The sequence below is a fragment of the Mus caroli genome, chromosome 1 (genome assembly GCF_900094665.2).
Source record: "Mus caroli chromosome 1, CAROLI_EIJ_v1.1, whole genome shotgun sequence".
Classification (NCBI taxonomy): domain Eukaryota; kingdom Metazoa; phylum Chordata; class Mammalia; order Rodentia; family Muridae; genus Mus; species Mus caroli.
Genome location: NC_034570.1, coordinates 20,970,451 through 20,993,288, shown reverse-complemented (window position 1 = coordinate 20,993,288; position 22,838 = coordinate 20,970,451). Strand labels below are relative to the sequence as shown.

The 22,838-nt window shown below is 36.7% G+C and overlaps 1 protein-coding gene and 1 pseudogene across 3 annotated transcripts in view; both read left to right on the top strand.

Annotated features, from left to right (window-relative positions):
- Adgrb3 (adhesion G protein-coupled receptor B3) overlaps positions 1-22,838 on the top strand; it is a 724,234-nt gene that overhangs the window by 211,805 nt on the left and 489,591 nt on the right. The window lies entirely within an intron of this gene.
- LOC110295527 lies at positions 1,206-1,777 on the top strand (annotated as a pseudogene).

The window sequence follows — 22,838 nt, the reverse complement described above, 5'->3', positions numbered from 1 at the left end:
ACTGCAAAGAGAGGCCCATTGGACTTGCAAACTTTATATGCCCCAATATAGGGGAATGCCAGGGCCAAAAGAATGGGAATGGGTGGGTAGGGAAGTGGGAGGGGGTATGAGGGACTTTTGGGATAGCATTGGAAATGTAATTGAGGAAAATATGTAATAAAAAAATATATTAAAAAAAAAAAAGAAGTATCTGCCTCACTAAAATCCATTACCTTTTGTGGAATTTGAGTGTTTTAGCTCTAAGTTGGTTTTATGTCAGCTTTTCTATTGCTGTAATTCTTCTTGCTGTATGATTATATTTGACATATGAAATTCTAAATTACTTTATTTAATTTGCAAAAAATATAATGCTATTTTACCATATTCAGGGAAATCTCTCTCTCTCTCTCTCTCTCTCTCTCTCTCTCTCTCTCTCTCTCTGTGGTGGTTTGGAAAATGCTCTAACATCCTTATCCCACTTTAAGCTTAGAAAATTTTAAGTGGTTAATGTATTATATAAGATGTACATAGAGTATCAAGTAACCTAATTAAAGTTATTTTTAAATGTAGGTGAACAGAAGACTAATCAACATGTTTATTTTGGTCCTTTAATACATTAGTTTTATAGAACATAAGCTATTTATAAAGACTTTTATGGATTATTGGGAATTTCATTTTGAAAAGGCTCATTGTGTAATAATTATCTAATGGTTTGAGAATTTTATGCATCAGTACTTTGTAATTCAGATTTTTATGTCTATAATGACTGTAGCAATGAATTGGAAAATATCTAAAGATCTAAATGTATAGAATAGATATACTGTCAATTTATATAGTTGAGGTGTCTATAGTTCTCATGAGGGCACACTAATTATAAAGGCAGCAAATTAAGTTTTTGTCACGTTCTTTTATTTCAGGGAATTGCTAAAAATGGCTTGAACAAGGGAAAAGATTAACTGACATTTACCAAAAAGTTCAGGGACTAAAGACATGGTAGAGTCAGATGCTCAAGTAATGTCAGAAATCTGGTGGCAAGTGTCTCTTCTGTGCGTAACTTTCTGTTGCTTTTATTCTCATTAAATCGGGAATCTGGAGAGAAGGTTCAGCAATTAAGAACATTTGCTGATGTCTTTATTCAAAAAATTAATTAATTAATTAAAACCGAAAAAAAAAAAAAAAACAACAACAACAACAGAAACAACTCTTTGTGCCCATCTACTGTGAGAATGAAGACCATTCTCACCAGTCAGAATGTGGACATTCCATAAAACATGGACATCACTCTGAGGTGGCGCACAGTCATTGTGAAGGGCCCAAAAGAGCTCTGCTGAGGGATTTCTATCAATGTAGAGCCGAGTCTCCTCAGAAAGAAATCGAAGAGGCTCCGGGTTGACAAATGGTGGGGTAACAGAAAGGAACTGGCCACTATCAGAAGCATCTGCGGCCATGTTCAGAACATGATCCAGGCTGGTCAGCTGGACTTCCGTTAGGAGATGAGGTCTGTGGAGGCTCACTTCCCCACCAAACTCCTTATTCAGGACAATGGGTCTTTGGTTAAAATCTGAACTTTGTTGGGTGAAAAAATAGACCTGAACGGTTCGGGTGGACAGGTATGGCTTGTTCTCTCTCCCAAGCCCAGAAGGATGAATTAATCCTTGAAGGAAATGATATTGAACTTGTTTCAGATTCAGTGGCTCTGATTCAGCAAACCATAACAGTTAAAATCAACGATGTCAAAAAAGTTTTGGATGGTATGCATGTGTCTGAAACGAGAACAGTGCAGCAGGCTGACAAGTAAGACCTAAGTTAACCAGCTCCACAAACATGATCCTGATTCCAACTACACTGTGGGCTCTTTGAGGACAATAAAAGACTTACATACTGAAAAAAAATGCAAAAATAAAACACTACAAAATCCTAAGTGCATATAAATGAGAAAGATCCAACACTAAGAGGTATTTATGTAATACTCGTAAAATGAAGTGATAATTAAATTATACTGAAGGAGAAATTTAGAAATAAGATGCACGAATTAATTTTTCTCAAATATCATCATAAGTGTGTAATAGAATAAAATATTAAACACATTTCTATGTACCTAAAACCTAGCTGAAATTATATTCCTCCCACATTTAAAATAGTTAGATGATCATGGCTTTGCACTAATCAACTTTATATTAACATAATCCAATGCTGGCAGAGCTCTGATGTAATATTTTAAAACATTTATCAGTTACAATTTTTGTGCAAATAGAATTTTGTAAAAGTGGAATTATGGCATACGGGAATAATCTCCAAATGGTGTGTTTTAAGGTAATGTAGTCATAGAATGTTCAATTTCTCTCCGTATTTATCTTAACTGTACTTGCCACGGAGCTGCAGAATTTGCTATAAAACCTAACTATGAAGTGTGATTTCCTATTTAGTAAAAACAAATATAGAATATACTGTATTTTATAAAAAATTTAGAAGTTCAGAGCAATGCACAGTCACAGAAAGAAATAAAAATTAAATGCTATATATGTTAAGTGAGTTTAAATTAAGAACTTGGTATGTTCCACCTATAGGGTTGCAGACCTCTTCAGCTCCTTGAGTACTTTCTCTAGCTCCTCCATTGGGGGCCCTGTGCTCCAGCCAATAGATGACTGTGAGCATCCACTTCTGTGTTTGCCAGGCACCAGCATAGCCTTACAAGAGACAGCTATATCAGGGTCTTTACAGCAAAATCTTGCTGGCCTATGCAATGGTGTCAGCTAACCAGTACCCCAGGAGCTGTGTCTCTAGCTGCATATGTATCAGAAGATGGCCTAGTCGGCCATCATTAGGAAGAAAGGCTCCTTGGTATTGCAAACTGTATATGCCTCAGTACAGGGGAATGCCAGGGCCAAGAAGTGGGAGTGGGTGGGTAGGGGAACCGGGGGGGGGCGATAATGGGGGACTTTTGGGATAGCACTGGAAGTGTAAATGAAGAAAATAACTAATTAAAAAAAAAAGAACTCGGTATGTTCTTTAAAAACTCAAACCAAGCATGACTTTGTGGGGAGTGTGAGTGACGCTATATGGGTCCTAAACACTTATTAGAAAAACGTTGGGATAGAGAGGGAAAGAGGAAAGAAGAGAGAAAAAGGTAAAAATAACAGATGCCTGTCCTGTTTTCTACATTACCTCATGATTTAGTTCTGGCTTCCTTCTTTGGAAAAAAAAAAAAAGCTTGTATTTCTATGAATCTACTGTTTTTATTCATCATTTTCTTGAAAAACATTTCATACAATATAGTTTGTTCATGTGTCCCATCCCTCTATTCCCCTCAGATTCTCCCCCATGTTCCTCCCTCTCCAACTTTATGTACTTTCTCCCTCTCAATAAAAAACAATAATAAAGGAAAAGAAAAAAAAACACAAAAAGTTCCACAAAAATGAAAATTCAACAAGCAAAAGAAGGATCGATAAAACAAACCAAAATGCTTAAAGAAAGAAAAGTACCACAACATGTGTACACAAACACCAAGTTCCTTCTGTGTTCAGTAATTTCCTGTGGTTAATTTATCTGTGAGTTTCCAATGTAGAAAACTGTCATTTCCTTGGTGATGAGGTATCCATTACAGTTCAGTTCTATGAGATACTGAAAAGTATTAGCAGAACAAATTAAAGAATTAATTTCTAAGTTCAAACATTTATTTTATGTTGTGTATGGCCACAGTCATTAGACAGTATCAGTGGATGTGTGTGTTTAAAGTTATTATGGAACAAATGAGCAAAGCAGACCCTGAGTCTTCTCACTCCATGGGTTGCTTCTTCCTGGCACAGTCATATTCAAAGGACATCAATAGGTCAGCTAACCAAGGTGAAAGGAAAACCGCTTTCTATTGACTAGAATGGTATCTGCTGTTAAACTTTTATAACGGAGGCTGGAGAGGTGCAATTAATGACATCTGAGTTAAAGCCCCCATGTAAGAAACTAGGTGTGTACAGTCTCAGCAATGCAGTAGAGACTGGCAGAAATCAGGAGCTCCTTGGGTAGCCTACCAAGCCACAAGCTGTGTTTCTGGTTCAGTGAGAGACCTCCCCATCTCAGAAAGTAGCAGAGGAGAAAAAAAAATTGAAACAAAATTTTGGTAGCTGTAGCTGAAAATGGTCAGGTTATTTGATATCATATAAAATGAATCTGTACCTCAATATAGAGATATGGCATATTACCCTAAGGATTGCTGTGCCCAAGTCCTGGCTTTTGACTAGAGATGAGCAGATTCATTGCCTGGGGAAGAGAGAACTACACTGTAAAGAACTTGATAAGATGTTTAATGCTAGGTATCTGCATCTCCCAGGAATTCCTGCAGCCAAAGACAGGCAAGGCAACAAACTGTGACGCTGAAGCTTTCAATTGCTAGGGGACCTGTGATTCTGAGGGAACCATGGGTCTCCTAATACATGATATCCTGTAAATAAGTTCTGGGTCAGTGCACTTTAATGGCTTCACTTTAAAAGGAGACAGGTATAAAAGCTTCCAATGGTGATTTTGCAGTTCAAATAAGCCATGGGACCTTTACACATGGGGCATAGCCTGGAGGAAAAAATCAAGAATGCTATTGCCTCTTATAACAAAACAGGACATTCAAGAACCCTTCTACCAGTATCGCTTGCCTTAACATATTCTAAAGCAGTCTTTTATTCTTTCTCATAGAAATCTTGCCTCTGATTGCCTCTGATTAAAGGACTAAGAAATATAAGGTGTAAAATGTTCAGTGTCTTCTGTCTGAATTAAATGAGACATTTAAAATGAGTGAGAGCAATGTCACCTTGTATGTGTTTTAGTTGATCATTGATCGATTGGAACAGAAAGACCATTTTCATCATGGGCAAGTCTTGGAAGAAAGGGCTAATATGGTTTCATATTGTATCTTGAAGGAATTTGGAATAATTTTAAAACTTCCATTTCTTACAAGATTTTTTGGAGGTATACTTAATGGAATATGTTGTAATTCCATATTTAGTATCCCGTCAACAATCTAGTGAATGAAAAGATACCTTTGTCAATGCTGTAGGTGATCTTTCTCCAATGCCAACCTACTTAGGCATTGGAGAAAAACCTGTACCTGCAACCTTATTTCAGATCTATTCCCACCCCCTTGATACCTTAGTTTTGGAACTTCTTTCCATTCTTCTAATAAAAATGATTTCAATTTTGTCACCCACCCCACAGTCAGTGTTCCTGTGTTTTGTGTTCATCAAGACTAGTTGTGCTATTATGTCTTCCCACAGATAGGCTTGCCTGCCTTTCTTTCTTTCTTTCTTTCTTTCTTTCTTTCTTTCTTTCTTTCTTTCTTTCTTTCTTTCTTTCTTTCTTTCTTTCTTTCTTTCTCTCTCTCTCTCNTCTTTCTTTCTTTCTTTCTTTCTTTCTTTCTTTCTTTCTCTCTCTCTCTCTCTCTCTCTCTCTCTCTCTCTCTCTCTTTCTTTCTTTCTTTCTTTCTTTTATTAGGTATTTTCTTCATTTACAGTTCCAATGCTATCCCATAAGTCCCCCATATCCTCCCCCCACCCCCACTCCCCTACCCACCCACTCCCACTTCTTGACCCTGGCATTCCCCTGTACTGGGGCATATAAAGTTTGCAAGACCAAGGGGCCTCTCTTTCCAATGATGGCCAACTAGGCCATCTTCTGATACATATGCAGCTAGAGACATGTGCTCCGGGGGATACTGGTTAGTTCATATTGTTGTTCCACCTATAGGGTTGCAGACCCCTTTAGCTCCTTATAGCTTTCTCTTGTGAGGCTATGCCGGGGCCTAGCAAACACAGAAGTGGATGCTCACAGTTAGCTATTGGATGGATCACAGGGCCCCCAATGGAGGAGCCAGATAGGCTTTTCTTACTGTCCCAGAGAAGTCTCTAGCTGCATTCAACAGCATGTACTCTAGTACATTACATTGAAATTGGGCCAATATTTTCTGTGTGACTCATTGTGCCTTTAAACTTTGCATTTTCCGTGCGAGCCTGATGTTGGTCCATGGTGGATGTACACTGAGTTCAGTTCAAGGAATTGCTGGGTACTGTCCAAGGAAGATGCAGGCAGTCTAAGAAGCTACAGCTGCTTCTTTAGTATACTTTGATTAAACGAGATTCACATTTCACATAATCCTGTTTTAAAGTAATATATGTAAGTGAGAGACTCTGATCTTAAACTAATGGAGACGGGGACTCTATCCCAAGAATGGGAGATCATGAAATCTCAAAGATTTTACTTTTTGTTGCAGTGCATTTTTGGCTCATGTTTGAGGGGATATTTGTGTTTTAAAATGAGCCTTCAGTCATTTCTCTCTATAAGTGAGTAAACCTTGCTGTTTCCTTTATGATACTATCTCAATTTAATGTAAAAAATTATCATATTATCTGTTTCATATGAAGCCAAAAATATTTGGTATGTTTAAATATTACTATAATAATAGGTTTTTTCAACAAGTTACATCTATATTTTGTGTGCTTTGGTCTATGATCATAACAATCTAATCTTCATTGCTCCCGTGAAACACCCAAATTTCTTTCCATACTGGTGTGTCCTCCCAGATGTTGATTATATAGGTCCATTAGCAATCTTTAATGTTTTTTATGGTTCTTTGACTTTGATTTAGACATATTACTCTCCTATTTATCTCATAAATATTCTTTAATATTTTACTTTGACATGGGACATAATATGGATATCTTATTTCTATAGTTACTTATGGATAAATAATCGCTCTATTACTGCATGGAAAAAGACATTTGGGTTTTAGAATCCCAAATATTTCATAAAATAATCTTTGGAACTAGTGATTCAATATTTGTAATGTATGTAGTTTGCATACAAATAATAGCTATTAGACTGTTGAAGGTAGCATTTAAACCATGGGATACTGAATTGCTCGTTTCCTGTTGGCGGTTTTCCATATAAATGTGGAACAATTGTCTAAAAGCTATGCATTTCTGTCTCGTTTTATTAAACAGTATCCTGTGAAATCATAATGATTGGATATCATTTGTTTTGTTTTTAACTTGGATATCTTAATAGATTGGTAATCTTCATTCACATTATGTTATCATACCTTATTCTGTAAACATACCCTGTATAGCTCGAAATTTAAATTTATCTCTGCCCTTCGTGTGAGCCATCATCTTCCTCTTTAGTGACTGCTGTACCTTGGGGCATGTAAGCTTCTGCTTTGGTAGTTATTGACAATACTTTTGGGGATGACTATGCACTGGTAGTGGCTGCCTTATCTTCATTCTTCCTTTTCTCTTTTTGATAACTGATCCTTTCTGTGTTTCCCAGGTTGGTAGTGAACTTACAAGAGTTCATCCATTTCTCCCACCTCAGTTTCTCAAGCAACAGAATACTCTCATGCATCCTCCATACACAGCCCCTGCTTTATTTTAAGCAGATTTTACAACGACGAAAAGGCCTTTTGAAATAATCTTCCACTAAAGTGTTCCTTAATGTTAATTCTGAGAGGAAGACCAACTAGGTTAGGATGCAGTTCTTTTGGCAATCATTTTTATTAGTGGATCTTTAAATCAGAAATGAATAATAGTCTCATATCAAGAAAATGATTATGATGACTGATTCATCTAAGTATTCTGTGAAACAGCTCATATATAAATGTACTGAAGAGGAATTAGTTTTCATAAGTATTTCATAATTGTCAATGGTTTAATGTTTATCTTTACTGTTTTGTTTTTTGGGGGAATGATTAAAAGAAGGACAAGGTCTCTTCTTAAAGTACTGAAATTAAAATATGAATAGGTACTTTATCATCTGTTCTTCTGACATTTTTATCTACACCATACAAAGAGAGACATGGAAGCAAACTGGCTTTAAAACTCTGAGCAGCTAATTTGTTACATTAAGTTTTGATTAATAATGCTTGAGTTGAAACAGGAATTTCAGCATGCTCCCTTCATTATTATTCTGTCAATAAGTATTTATGTGATTATATGTTAGATATTAAAGATGATTAGAGAAGCATTTACCTGGAACTTGAAATAAGATACTTTGGTTTCTTTCTTGCCTTTCACTGCACATGGGACCAAACTCCTCCCAACTTGACTTCCTGCTTTCAATTGCATAATTTACATGGGCAACCTAATTGTAAACAAAGAAACAACAAAACAAAAGACATAGTTTTGCTTTCAGTATAAATGTAAAGTTCAATATACGCCTTGAGATATTTAATGGCATTAATCAGATATTTTGTGAAGTCTCCCTTTATGTTAGATAAGCCGATCGACAGTTTCTTTGCTCATAGGCTCAGTGTCCAGGAACTGATAGATATTAAATAACCACCCAAATGAATGGAATCTCTGATAATTGATGAGGATCAACATTTATCATGGTGGATGTGAAAAAAAGCAATGGGATGGATTTAGACTGACAGTAAGAGTTTCACTGAAACCCAAAGAGCAAGCACAATGAACCCTGTGGAAAACTAAGCAAGGTCTAATGTTACAGGCCAAGGTCAGAGTATAGAGAAGAGCCCTGAAACACACTACAGAGGCATCCAGAGTATGAACTAGTATGAGGATGGAACACTAGACCCAGATGATATCAGATCAATGTTGGAGCCGTTATTATAACTCCAAAAAAATATATGTCAGGTAGAGGATGAGATAGACACTGTAATACAATAAAATAAATTTAGAAATTTGAGATTTTTGACTTCCTTTGTTTTTGGTGTTTTGTAAATTTGCTTTTTTTCTTATAGCTATTTATTTGTGGAGATCCTATTAGATAAAAATCCATGTGGGATTTTAGAATCTTGAGTGGAACCTTTTAAAGTATTCATGGATACATACCCTAAGTCAAATATCACTACTGTAAAACTGTTACCTGACTGACACAAAAACATGAAGAGGTCACTCACCCTAAAGGATTTCAATAACTGTGCAGGGCAACGCAGAAGAAATATCCTCTGCAAACCATGCATAATTGTCATAGATAATTGCTTAATCATTGTGCATACTGACTAGCAAGAAGCTTGTGGCTCTGAGGCAATTCTTTAGGGTCTTTTAAACATGGAAACATTTAAGATTCTGAAAGAATGTGTGCAAGACCAATATTAACATTGTTGGAATTTTATAGAGGGGGCAATTGGACGTTATTATGAAGTGATTACAATTTGGGGAAAGGATGAAAGCATGTTATGATTACAAAGCATATGGATATCTGTATTCAAATCTAGTTGGGTAGGTTTGTTTGTTTTTTATTTTAAATTAGCACATACACACATGCACATAAAAACACACACACATATAATGATCATATTAATAGTTTGTTATATAATCACAATATAATGTGGTTATATATTGTTATATTTTTGTGATACAATGTGATGCTTTGACGGGTTTGCTCTATTGATAGTCAACCTACCTCTCAAGTCCATTAAGTGGCATTCTGAATAATTTCTTATTTCTATTTATTTTTGATGCTTATATTTTAGTGTCCGCTTCACTAATTAGAGGAGCATGTATGTATGAAGCCCAAGACTTGAAATTATGTATCTCCTCTCGTGTCCTCTGTCTTGCTTTCTGAAATAGGATCTTGACTAGCTTGGTCATTGACAACATTGGTATGAATGGTCACTTCAGGATCCCCAATCTGATATAAGACTCCTTCAAAGGCAGTATTATTCTTGGGGCTTACATCAATATTTCATAAACTGAATAATAGACATCATTTTTAGTATGATAAAAATATTAAAATTCTTGCTTATTGATTTTAAAACACTATTGTTCATTATATGTTAGGTGAACCAGAAAGACAAACACTGTGATCTCATTTACACGTGGAATCTGAAACAATTGAACTTAGAAACAGAGGGTAGAATGTTTGTTCTATGAAGATGGGGTGAGGAAGAATGGAAGAACAAGGGCTGTTTTCAAAGGTTTTAGAGTTTTAGTAAGACAGTATTAGGATTTTGTAATATAAGTGGTGTAGGGATGTGCTGTAGTCTTCAGAATAGACAAACCGTGGGATCAGTTTGACAAAGCAAAGACATAGTGAAAGCCTAGCCAAAGATTACAGAAAAGAAATCTGCCATCAGAATCCTGTCCTGAGGTTATAAAAGCATGGGATGATAGATATGAGAATGGAAAGAAAAGAAGATTTAGAGAGATCAAATAAATAGAAACAAAACAAAAAGCAAGAAAGATGGCATTGTAAAATTATTGGCATGTAAATACACACACACGTAAAAGAAAGGTTCTACATACATAGAAGCTTGCACCTCATAAATTCAGGAAAAGGCTTGTGACTCTTTAATGAGTTGGAAGGTTTGATGAACTGTGAGTCAGAAAATCAATGCCAGCTCTTCCCAATAAAATGCATAGCTGGCCTGCTAACTAGAAGCACTGCCCATCCTGAGGCTCTATCCTCAGTGGCTTTAATAACAGAGCCTGTATTTCCATTGCACATTCCAGACCAGTGCCAGGCAAGTAGAGAAGTGGACGCTCATAGTCATCTATTGGATGGAACACAGGGTCCCCAATGGAGGAGCTAGAAAAAGTACCCAAGGAGCTGAAGGGGTCTGCAACCCTATAGGTGGAACAACAATATGAACTAACCAGTACTCCCCTGGAGCTTGTGTCTCTAGCTGCATATGTATCAGAAGATGGCCTAGTCGTCCATCAGTGTAAAGAGAGGCCCATTAGTCATGCAAACTTTATATGCTTCAGTACAAGGGAACACCATGGCCAAGAAGTGGAAGTGGGTGGGTGGGGGAGCGTGTGGGGGACTTTTGGGATAGCATTGGAAATGTAAAAGAAATAAATACCCAATAAAAAAATAAATAAATAAAAAGAAGGAAAAAAAGAAAAAAACGTTATTTTGTAAGTCACATTGTTTCGTCAGTACAATAGCTTCTTGATAATATTAACATAATTAACTCTAAACTATACAGTATAATTCTCACCATTTCACAACTCTCTCTGTCTCTCTGTCTCTCTCTCTCTCTCTCTCTATATATATATATATATATATATATATATATATATATATATACCCCAACCTTTCATATCTGTAGGTCCTACATTTGTGGGTTCAACCAGCTTAAAATTGAAAAGATTTAGAAAGCGCATTTGCATTTAACATGTATTTCTGTCCTTTCTTGTCATTATTTCCTAAAGAGTAAGAAATACATACCTAGGACCTACAGTATTTTAGGTAGTACAAATAACCTAGAGAATACAGCACTTCACATATGTTTTATGTATACACTATGCCATTTTATTCAAGGGAATCCAGCATGAAAATAATTCAAAATGGCAGGGTGTGGATAAAACTAATCCTTCCAGACTGAGGCGTGGCTGCATTTCGATGGAGATTATAAATATTAATGACATTGCTCTGAGACTCTAAATGTGATCTTTAATTATAAATTTCCAATTATTTTCAGAAGGTTAGACAAATAATACTTGAAATTTCTTTTGCATGCAGTTCAGTATTTAGAATTTTCTTCATTAAGTTTTAAAAACAAAAATCAACATAGTGCTTAGTTCATCAGTATCTCCGTGTATTTATTCTTTATTTTTTACACCGCCTATCGAGAGAACATTTGTGAATGTCCAAAAACAAATCATGGTGTTGACATTCTCAGGCATCAGGTTGGCTACAGAATCTGAGAATGAAGTGTTGGCAAAGATTTCCTTGCAGGTAAGTACAGTCACTTGAGAATTTTACACATGACGTTCAGTTTATCCTTAGCAAATACGTATGCCATGACAAAACAGGACATTATATGCTTATTTCCACAGGTAAAAGAAATCCATTGGAGTGTCTTCAAACTGAATGAAGGCTTCAGTTCCTCTAAGCTTTCTAAAAATGCACATCTTCATAGCTATATTGGAGCCACCTTTACAGGGACTTTAGACTCACATTGATGCTTTGTAAATCAAGGGAAGATATTTCATTAGAGTGAATTAAATGTCTAATATATTTAGTGTCTTTATATATTAGATTAAATTAGCATATTAGATATTTTAAAGACCATAAATCTATATACAGTATTTTTGGTCTTAGTTTGAGTTATGAGATATTAGTAAAATACTATAATACAGGGGGAATAGAAACTCTGAAAATCAATCATGAAGAGAGGGAAGCTGAGCTTTTTAAATGCAGTAGAAATCACTAGACGACAGTAGTTTTGAAGCTAAAATAAGACACCATAGAGCAAATAGCACCTGTAACTGCCTTTAAATTATATGAACAGTAGTGTTATTATGGTTTGACTGTGAAATGTCCCCCACAGCTTCATTTGTTTAATGCTCCCTCCCCTACTTATGCCACTATTTTGAAGGATTTGGAAGCTTCAAAAGAAAGGGCTTGGCAATAGGAAGTAGGTCACTCAGGATGGGCTTCTGACTGCAATGACCCCTCCTGGTCCTAGCCTTTAGCACTGCTCCCGCGCTGCACTGTGAGGAACTGCTTGCCTCTTTCCACTTCCACTTTCCCACACAGCTGCCTCCCCTTCATATCTTCCCTACACATTTTGCTGAGAAACTAGGATCTATAAATCTATTGTCCCTTAAATTGTTTCTGTCAAGTGTTCGGTCACTATGGTATAAAAGTAGCTAATACCGTCATAAATTGAAATGGACAGTTTAGCAGGAAACAGAAACTAATACGAGCCAACATGAAAGTGGAAGAGATGGGGCCATTTTCCTGAAATAAGAACATAAGCTCCAAAAGGAATGAAAAACAGTGACATTGAACATGCAAATGTTCTATGACAAAATTGTAAATGAATATATCTGTGAGGTTTTTGTTTGACATGTTGGTGGAAGTTTTGTAACAACTCTTATTTAAAATTACTTTTCCTGGAGGACTTACATTAATGAAGAATAGAAATAAAAGTATCTAAAACCTTATTAATGGTAGTTTATATGTGATTAAATGACGTTTTTGAATTGTTTGCCTGAGTGAAATTAAAAAAATTGGCTTGCGGCTGGTGAGCAGATATTGGCGAAATCCTTACTAAATGATAGAGGAGCATTGAGCAACAAAGTATTTATATGATCAAACTGTTTCCATAACAGTCCTGGGAAGTTGTAAAACGATTTACAGAGAAACTGCATCTTCTGTAGAAGAGAAGGAGGCGCTGAAGGTGACGCAGGCACGGGTGTGGGCAGATCTAGTCTGAAATGTACATAGTGAAGCTGAAGAAGAGAAAGTGGATAGAGGTCCTACAGCTGAATCGTGCTTAGCAGGTAGAGAGCTGAAGAGAGAAGACCAGGAAGACATGGATGATGATCCAGAACAGTACTGCCTTGATAGTGTCCCTGCGACACAGGAAGGGTCCTGTATGGGCTGCAAGTAGTGTGCCCAGAAGTCACGTGTGACACATAAAGTACGCTGTGCAGCTAAGAGCTTCTGAAGTGACAGATGCAGCTGCAGAGATTTTTTTAAGTACCCTTGTCTCACTTCAGTTGCTGTTCTATTCTGCCATCGGTTGAAACCCTAAAAATAAAGAGTGAAACATTTACTACTTAAAACCAGCCATTTCCCGCTTTGGTGATAATTTCTATCCTACCAGCACCAGGTGTCTAGGAAGCATCTCTCATCCCTCCATTTATTCATGCTTTCTATAGGATTCATTTTTTCATTCCCTTGTCTCTCTGTTTTTTTTAATGTTTTTTTATTGGATTTTTCTTTATTTACATTTCAAATGTTATCCCAGTTCCCTTGCCCAGGAAACCCCCTCTCTCTCCCCCTGCTTCTATGAGGGCGTTTACCCACCAATTCCTGTCTCCCTGCCCTCGAATTCCCCTGCACTGGGGAATCAAGCTTTCACAGGACCAAGGTCCTCTCCTCCCATTGATGCCTGACAAGGCCATCCTCTGCTACATATGTAGCCGGAGCCATGGTTCACGTGTACTCCTTGGTTGGTAGTTTAGTCCCTGAGAGGTCTAGAGGGTCTGGTTGGTTGATATTATTGTTCTTCCTATGGGGTTGCAAACCCCTTCAGCTCCTTCAGTCATTTCTCTAACTCCTCCATTGGGGACTATTCCTTGGCTCATCCTTAAGCCAGTCATCTAAATTAACAAGATTCTGCTGTTAAACTTGACCCTCAACTTTTTATTTTGCTGCAAATCAAAACCGTTACCTCTTTATTCCCCTCAAAGTCCTGAAGCTCTATAAAAGCTTGTTTTTCGCATGCCTATAGCCACTTACCTTCTCTACACAAACAGTGAGCATGGACTGAGTATTCCATACATACTAGGCAAACAGACTAATCCAAGAAAATGTAGCTGTTTAACAGAGATTTCAACAAATTGTTGGTTAAATGGCATTTAAAAAAAAATCAGCCACAGAAGAGTTAGAGAAACTTACAAAGAATAACAACGTTTTCTTGGAAAAGCCCACTGCCCAGAAAGGATAAAACAGCATCAAGTCAAAGATATTGTTTGGGCTGGAATAAACAGGGATGAAAGTGTTCTAGCCTTTGTTGCTCATGAATTATCAAGTCTAAAGGGTTTGTTCGGTGTCCTCCTGCTGGAGTTTACTGCTAACAGAAAGGGAGTTTGCCCTGAGTATTTATGTTATACCTGTGTCTGATTTATTCTTCAGTCTTCTTTAACAATAACTTTAGTAAGCTTATGTGCTGTGTGTGTGTGTGAGAGATGGGGGAGGGGCGGTCATGAGCATATGGAGATCAATGCACTAGGTAGACCCCTAGAGGTCAGACTCAAACCAGGCTTTTTAATCCACAAATAGGTCTCACTACCTCTCTTTTTAAGAGTTGTGTGAATTGGTGAAGTTTTGTATAATTTCACTTTAGGGTATTTTCTGGAATTTTAGTAATGGTGGATTGTAAAACTCACCCTCATTTACCGTGTAGAAAACAAAAGAAAATAAAAGCTATGCATTCTGGACTGGCAGTTTATCAGAAACAGGGAAATAGTCTGTTATTGCTGAGAATGGCAGGGGAAATAGGATCCTTTTATCACCCAGAAAAATAGTTATTTATTGTCATTGTGTGAGTGAAATATGGTAGCTGGCATGTTGAAATGGTTCCATTACTTAAATAAGCACAAGATATTTTTAATAAATTTCATTATCCTGGAGATGAAATTGACAGTACAACATTAAAGCTTGCTAAAATAAGATGGTGTTTAAGGTATGCATTTTTAAAATTAAAAAAAAAGAGGTTATACACATAAAACACATTTTTCTTTAAGCATTTGGAGCAATAATATTATATTTTTTCTGACAAAGGAAATAGGAAATCTGTCTCCAGGACAACCAGATTTTCATTGTTCATTGTGATTCTACATATTATAGAGCTATGAATTGTGTGTGTGCATGTGTGTGTGTGTGTATGTGTGTGTGTGTCTGTGTCTGAGTTTCTGTGTAAATTAGTGAGTGAGTGGGGCAAAGAAACCAGTAGCAACAGCACAAAGAAAGAAATTCTGTGCAAGTATTGAGTGAAATGATTTTTTTTTTGCTATATTATAAGTTTAATAGATGTTAAATTGCTTCCAAGTTCAAGCTGAGGATTGAGCTGAGAATATTTAATTATTTGTGTCCATGCATAGTCTTAATACCAAAAGCAATCAACAATTAATTTTTAAAAGATAAATTCTCATCCTATCTCTGTTTACATTTGCATATGTCTCCCTTTGTCAATGATCTGTCCCTTATCCAGATGGAGGACTGCAGAAGTCTGATGGACAACCATCACAGATCTTAAGTGGGTCTACAGAATATATGTTGAGATAACATAGGATTTAATTTAAATAATGTCATATAAAACAAATCATTCAACTATAAAGTTAATCCTGAAAACCTTATTTGCAAATTGTAGATGGCTTTCCATGTGAGACCACGGAATGTTTTTCTTTCTGAAATCCATGTCTTCTTCCTTTGCTCTATGAGTTGCTTAGCAGGTGATGTTTCTTGAAGGAGAGTCTAATAAAGTTTCCGAGGTAGGAACAAATATTTCCTATGAAGTGAAGTGTGCCTTCCTCCTAACTTTGTGAGTAGTTATTTCGGCTACCTATTTCTGCTTAACTTTTCTTTCTGCTATACTTGTTGAATTTCCAAGATGGCTCTTCTAAAGAAAGACTCCCTCACCAAGTTGGTTACAAAGTTTTCCCTCTAATTTGTTGCTAAGATACGCCTCCATAGGTAGAGAGAACTTGAGAAGATAAAAGACAGATGACTCCCAAATGGTGACAATTACAGAATGCTTTCCTAAATGGCTGCAAGTGGTTCCTTTATCTGCTTCCTTTGCCCAAAGGGGCATATTAGAGAGCAGATAATTGCCTTATGAACTCATGTTGTATACACAGATGGAGTGGTGGGTATGAAAAAATTGCATTAATGGCCTGTGAAATGCAGATGAAGTAATTATTTAGATAGCTCCATCAAAACACGAACTTGTTCTCATCTCAAAAATTCAAATGAGTCTAAGGAGCATGTGGTGTGCCCCAGTAATTTGGCATAAACATTTCACTTCAAGTTGTGTGAGTTAAGATACAAGCTTAATTTGTTACTTCAAATAACTATTAATCCACTTGCTGTGTGAATTAACATATTTTTTTTCATTTCCCTGTTTGGTGTGAATAATCAGACAGAATTTCATTTTCATATTGTAATAACTAGCAGCATCTTTTAAATTAAAAAGCATTGTTGTTGAAAAAACTTAAATCTCTGATGGCCTCAAAATCAAAATGTATAATTGGTAAAGAAAATTGGTAGAAAAAAAATAAATGATGTGAAGCATAAAATTTAAGCACAAAGACCAAAATTCTGGAAGGTACTTTGCTCGAAATCACTAAAATAACCATCTGTCCCAGATGACATAATTTTTTGACATAATCTCTCTTGTGCTTCACCCTGTTGTCCCTAATGCTGGATCTGCTGAGACTGATGTTTTCCCAGCTCAGCGTTGTGTAGACAGACGTCTACATTTTCAATGGAAAACTTTCAAAGAGGTCATGCTGGCTGGAACTATGAAGTCTTTTGTACTGTGAATCTCCTTGATCTTATTTTTATACATTTAGTAAGTGCATATTTAGCAATCAGGGTTTTGAAAAACTTTTCAATGCTTAAAAAGAGATTTTTTTTTTAAAAGTTTGGGAAAGACTAGCAAAGGAAGTGGTCTTGAACAGCTCTCTAGGTATCACACCACAGATCAGCCTTTTCTGTGTGAGAAGAATATTTTGGCACATTGTTTGAGTATGAAGACTGAGACTAAATCTTTTATGTAAAGACATTCTGCAGGTTTGAACCTGGGCATATGAAAATTGTGTGATTAATAAAACTTGACATTGATAAATACTGCTGGATTGCATTTATGCCAACTATTCAGAGGAGCTTTTCAAGATAAGTAAACATTCTGTAGATAATTTAATAAATCACAAATTATCAAGACATATCACATATCAATAAAATGCAAATGCCTTTGATCTCTCTTGTGGGTGGGGATTTACAACATGTCATTTTTTCTCTTAAATTATTGTCTATTTGCCATTGGGTTTTTTTTTCTCTTTTAGATAAGGTTTTGCTATTTTGCTCAAGGGAACCTTTACTCACAATAATACTCTGACTCCATCATCCAATGCTGTGATTACAGGAGTAAGCCACAGCAACTGACCTCACACATCTGTGTAGTCTTAAATACTTAACAAGCCTGTACTCTACTAGCTATCAAGAAAAGAAAAATCAACTTCAGATAATAATTTTAAATAAAGTATCTGATTTATTATTTAAAATATAAGGGAATTCATGTCTGATACTATAAATATGTTCAAAGCCCATACACAGAGAGGTCATAAAAGTAAAATTAAAGAAATATTAATTAATAAATGTATAAAGATATAAAGCAGAGGACAAATGACAAAGAAACCAACAGGTATTTTTTTATAGCAGCCTCATTAGAGAAATTTAAAATGTAGGTTTAAGAAAACCCCTCTCTCTCTCTCTCTCTCTCTCTCTCTGTTATGTGTATGTGTTTAAAAGAGGAATAAAAGGTCAAGGTTCATGTACAGGAATTCTTGGAAACAGAGCTAAAATCAGCTTTGGAACCAACATCTGATGGTTGTATAGAGATTGAAAACCACACTACAAAGAACTAAAGAATTTCATAATTCTATAATGAAGACCACATTAAAAATCCGAATGACCTTGAGACCATGCTCAGAAATTGTCAAGATGGTGTGCAAATGTTTTTTTTAATCTCTCTCTCTCTCTCTCTCTCTCTCTCTCTCTCTCCCTCTCCCTCTCCCTCTCCCTCTCCCTCTCTCTCCCCTCAGGATAACATTGTCAATTATATTTTTAAAAGGATAATTAACATAATTATTTTTTCAAAAATGTCAATCTTGAAATAATACTTCCAGAAATAAATTATGAGAACAGTTTTATTTACCTGAGTCTACTCTTTTTTTTTTTTCATTGCCTGTAGTTTTCTCAATACTTGTTCTACTATTAAAAGCAAAGTACTACAGGTGTCCACATATAAGTACCTATATTTCCATCACATAATCCTGTGTTTTCCTTTATAAGTCTAAGGGAGAAAGAGAGTAAAGAAAATGAAATACAGATAGGCATTAAACAGTTGATGTTGCACTTGGAATTTAAGGCTAAATTATCAAAATTATCACTGGATGATCTAACCAAAAAAGATAAAAATGACTCTCTGATAGGGACACATCTCAATACACCCTAATACCGTTTACATCCTTCTGGCTACAGAAAATAATTTTGAATATATAATTTGTGAAATTGGAGATTATAAATATACAAACAAACAAACAAATGTCCCAATAGCTGAAAATCAATATATCCCTTTGTACCCATGCCACACACACCAACAGCCACAATATGCATCTCCCATAGGAACTGTGAAATCAGAGTTAGAATTTAATCTTTAACCCATATCAACAGGGTAAGGTGCTTGGCAGAAAGCCAAGCAATGGTTCTAATTTGATGAATAAGTAGTGTTATGAATGTGTTTAGACTTTGGCAAAGGACTACAGAAAATAACAGAGATGAATATGATTTCATTATTTAGTAACACTTCTAATTGTGCTCTTCTAATCCAAAAATATGCATAGAAATACCAGCATTGGTCAATATTCTCCAGAGAAAAATATGCCATGGGACATTGAAGAATGAAGGGGATCTTGTGGGAAGGTGCTGCAGGATATTTTGTCCCAATATGAACCCCCAGAGATTGTGTTACTTAATGGAAAAACCTGTTTTGAGTTAGTGTGGCTCAGTCTTAGTGCACACCTTTAATCCCAGACCTTCCTGGTTGAACAGTGTAAACAGGATTGAAGTCAACCATAGGTCAAGAAGTGGAACAAACAGCAGGCAGAAAGCAAACATAAAATTATAAAGAAAAAATAAAGGGAGACAAAGAGAGAAACCAGGAGGATACATATACAGAAGCCCAGGAAGTAGAAGGGAGAACATTCAGTTTGAAGGAGGTATTTTGAGCCTGCTTAAGAGAGGGACATTGCTGCTGGGGTGTGGGCTGGAGAAGAAGGTCAGCTGGGTGCTTTCTCTGCCTCCCTGAGCTGGTAGGCTTTCATCCCAGCATCTGACTCAGGTTTTCATTGGTAAAACCAAAGACTGAGATTTTGATTAAAACAAAACAGAGGAAGAAAAATATCCCAATATCATATCTTCAATGTGAAAAAGCAGAGCAGCAGGGTCTGTGCAGCTTTATGAATTCCAAGGGTTAATTGTTGGGGACAATTCTCTGGTCACACTCAGATTGTTCAAAGCCAGAGAACCTGGAGGTCCGATATCCAGAAGATGAGTGTCCCAGTTTTAAAGAGACCTTTAAAAACAGGTCCCTTTTCTCTGTTTATTCCAGATGAACAAAAGCCCCTCCACTGGCCAGGACAACTCTTTACCATCTCTTGCAGGGGAGATCTTCCTTCAGTCTGCTTAATTCAATGATATCTTTGGGGAGAATTCTTCAATGACACCTAGGCATATTCTACCTATTGAGCTCACCTTGTGAGAGTCAAGTTGACACTCAACCTCCACTATGTTATAAGGAAAGTCTTAAGTCCTTGCTTTGTACAAAAACTTATTTCTGGCACCATTTAAAAAAAACACTGATCATAGTACAGAATAGTAGCCAAGAGAGAAATCAGTTACTGGGAAGACTAGGTTTCTATGCCCAGTAGTACAGCAGAATAAGTATAATCAACATTATCACTCTCAGAATAGAAGGGATGCTTGAGAATACTTAGGGTAAAGACGTTTGAAAGGTTTAATTTGGGGCTACAGAAATGGCTCGGTGGTTATAAGAGCTTTTACATCTCTGGTTTTGGTTCCCAGCACTGACAGAGTGATTCCAAACTGTAATCCCAGTTCCAGGGTGTTCAACATCCTCTTATTCCATCAACAGGCACTGCACACACATGGTGTACCTAAACATATGGGTAAAACACTCATACGCATAGACATTCAATTAAATAAATGTTTTTCTTTTTAAAATAAGTTTTATGTGGTATGTATATTAGTTCTTGTAAGTGGGTCATTATACATTATATACATAGTTCAACATATTTTGTTCTCTTAATTTCTGCTGGTTTAGTGTATTTACAAAGCCACCTCATCTTGAAAATATAGTAAGTCAAGAATGCATATCATAGCAAACATGAAAACATAGCAAGAAGGAACAGAGGAAACAAACCATTGATTCTGCCCTCTTATGCTTGCATGACTGGAAGGAGTTGCTTAGGAATGCCACTGCCCAACATTGGCTATTGTGCTGCACATTACCAGTTTGAGGTCTAGGATCCATGTTGGATAATGCTTAGTGAAAGAAAAATAATTGGAAAAATAAGAAAATCCCACCTTTGTCATTACCTGTAGTAACACTTTATAATTTTAACAAATAAACAAATAGATATAAATTCATATATTAAGGTACAAGTGTTTTGAACATAGTATTCTACAACATATCATGCTTTAAAAGCTTAGAGAGTAAGTGATTGTCAGCTACTTCTGTCCATTTTTTAGGTGCAAATATCTGTATCTGACTCTTTCAGCTGCTTGTTGGGTCTTTCAGGGGGGGAGTCATGATAGGTCCCTTTTTGAGAGCACTCCATAGCCTCAGTAATATTGTCAGGCCTTGGGACCTCCCCTTGAGCTGGATCCCACTTTGGGCCTGTTGCTGGACCTTCTTTTCCTCAGACTCCTCTGCATTTCCATCCCTGTAATTCTTTCTAGCAGGAACAATTATGGGTCAGAGTTTTGACTGCAAGATCTCAACACCATCCATCACTTGATGCCCTGTCTTCCTGCTGGAGGTGGGCTTTATAAGTTCCCTCTCCCTACTGTTGGGCATTTCATCTAAGGTCCCTCCCTTTGAGTCAGGGTAGTCTCTTACCTCCCAGGTCTCTGGTGCTTTCTGGGGGTCCCCCCCCAACCTATTTCCTGAGGTTGCCTGTTTCCATTCTTTCTGCTTGCCCTCAGGACTTCAGTTCTTTTCCCTCATCCAATAACAGATCACATTCCCCCCTTCTTTCCACTGTCCCCTCACCTGGTCCACTTTCCCTTCCATGTCCTCCCCTCCCTCCCCGCTTGTGATTGCTTTCTTCATTCTCCCAAATTGGACTGAAGCATCCTCACATGGACACTTCAGCTTGTTGAGCATTTTGTGTTCTGTGGCCTGTGTCTTGGGTTTTCAGTACTTTTTGTGTGTGTCTGACTAATGTACACTTATTGTTGAGAACATACAGAGAAGTCTGAAAGAAGATGAGGAAAAGGGCAACCCTGTAGGAGGACCAGCAGTCTCAATTAATATGTACCTCTGAGATCTCTCAAACACTGGACCACCAAACAGACAGCATACAACTGCTAATGTGAGCCCTCCCCCCCAACAAACACACATATAGTAGAGGACTTCCGGATCTGTGTTCATTCAGAGATGATGCACCTAGCCCTCAAGGGGCTGGTTGGATGCCCCAGGGGATTTAGAGGTCAGGTGGGGTTGGCGGTAGGGGCATCCACATGGAGACAGGGTAGGGTTGGGATGAGGTGTGGGATGTGGAGCAGTTGGTGGGCGGATGGGGGGGCAGGGAATGGACTATGGAGTGTAAAAAATAAATTAAAAATAAAATAAAATTAAATTAAATTAAAAGAAAGGAAGTAATTGTTATATATCAGCCATAGTTAATATTAATAAGAACATCTGCTCTCAAAATATAAATTTATGTTAGATTTTTACAATAATTGGTATGACGGACAGTCTGAATAGCTTCCTATCCATACATGATTATTAGCAACAGTAAGATCTGTCATCTGAATTTCAAGGATACCCAAAATATCTTACTAGATGTTTTTTATTTTTATGTTAAATATTTTATTTAAATAAAGGGATGCCACTTATATTGTATAACTAATTCAAAATGGTAGACATAGCCACAATTACTCAACAATCTAATTCACTGAAGATTGTGTCTCTTGTCACACCAGCAGCTATAATAAGAATGGAGGGTTTATTCCCTGCAACCTTTCAGGACAATCTATCAAGCCATCTGTGGTAATGTTCTTTCTGCTCAGGAAATGATTGTTAGCATATGGCAGTGTCAAATGACTTTAATTTATCTTTCATTAAACACAAAACAACATGTCATCTCTTCAGTAGACTGGAGAGTGTTTGTTTTTTTCATTATGAACCACTTACACAAAGGGTATTATCTACACATTTCCCTAGCGTTATGCGAAAAAAGAAAGAAGGAAGGAAAGAAAACCGTTTTCCTTAAATAATTAAATAAGCATAGATAAGAGGTTCTACAGAGTAGCATTACAGAAAAGAAATTTCCTGTTCATATTTCTCCACCTAGGTGTGCCTTATATAACTAGTT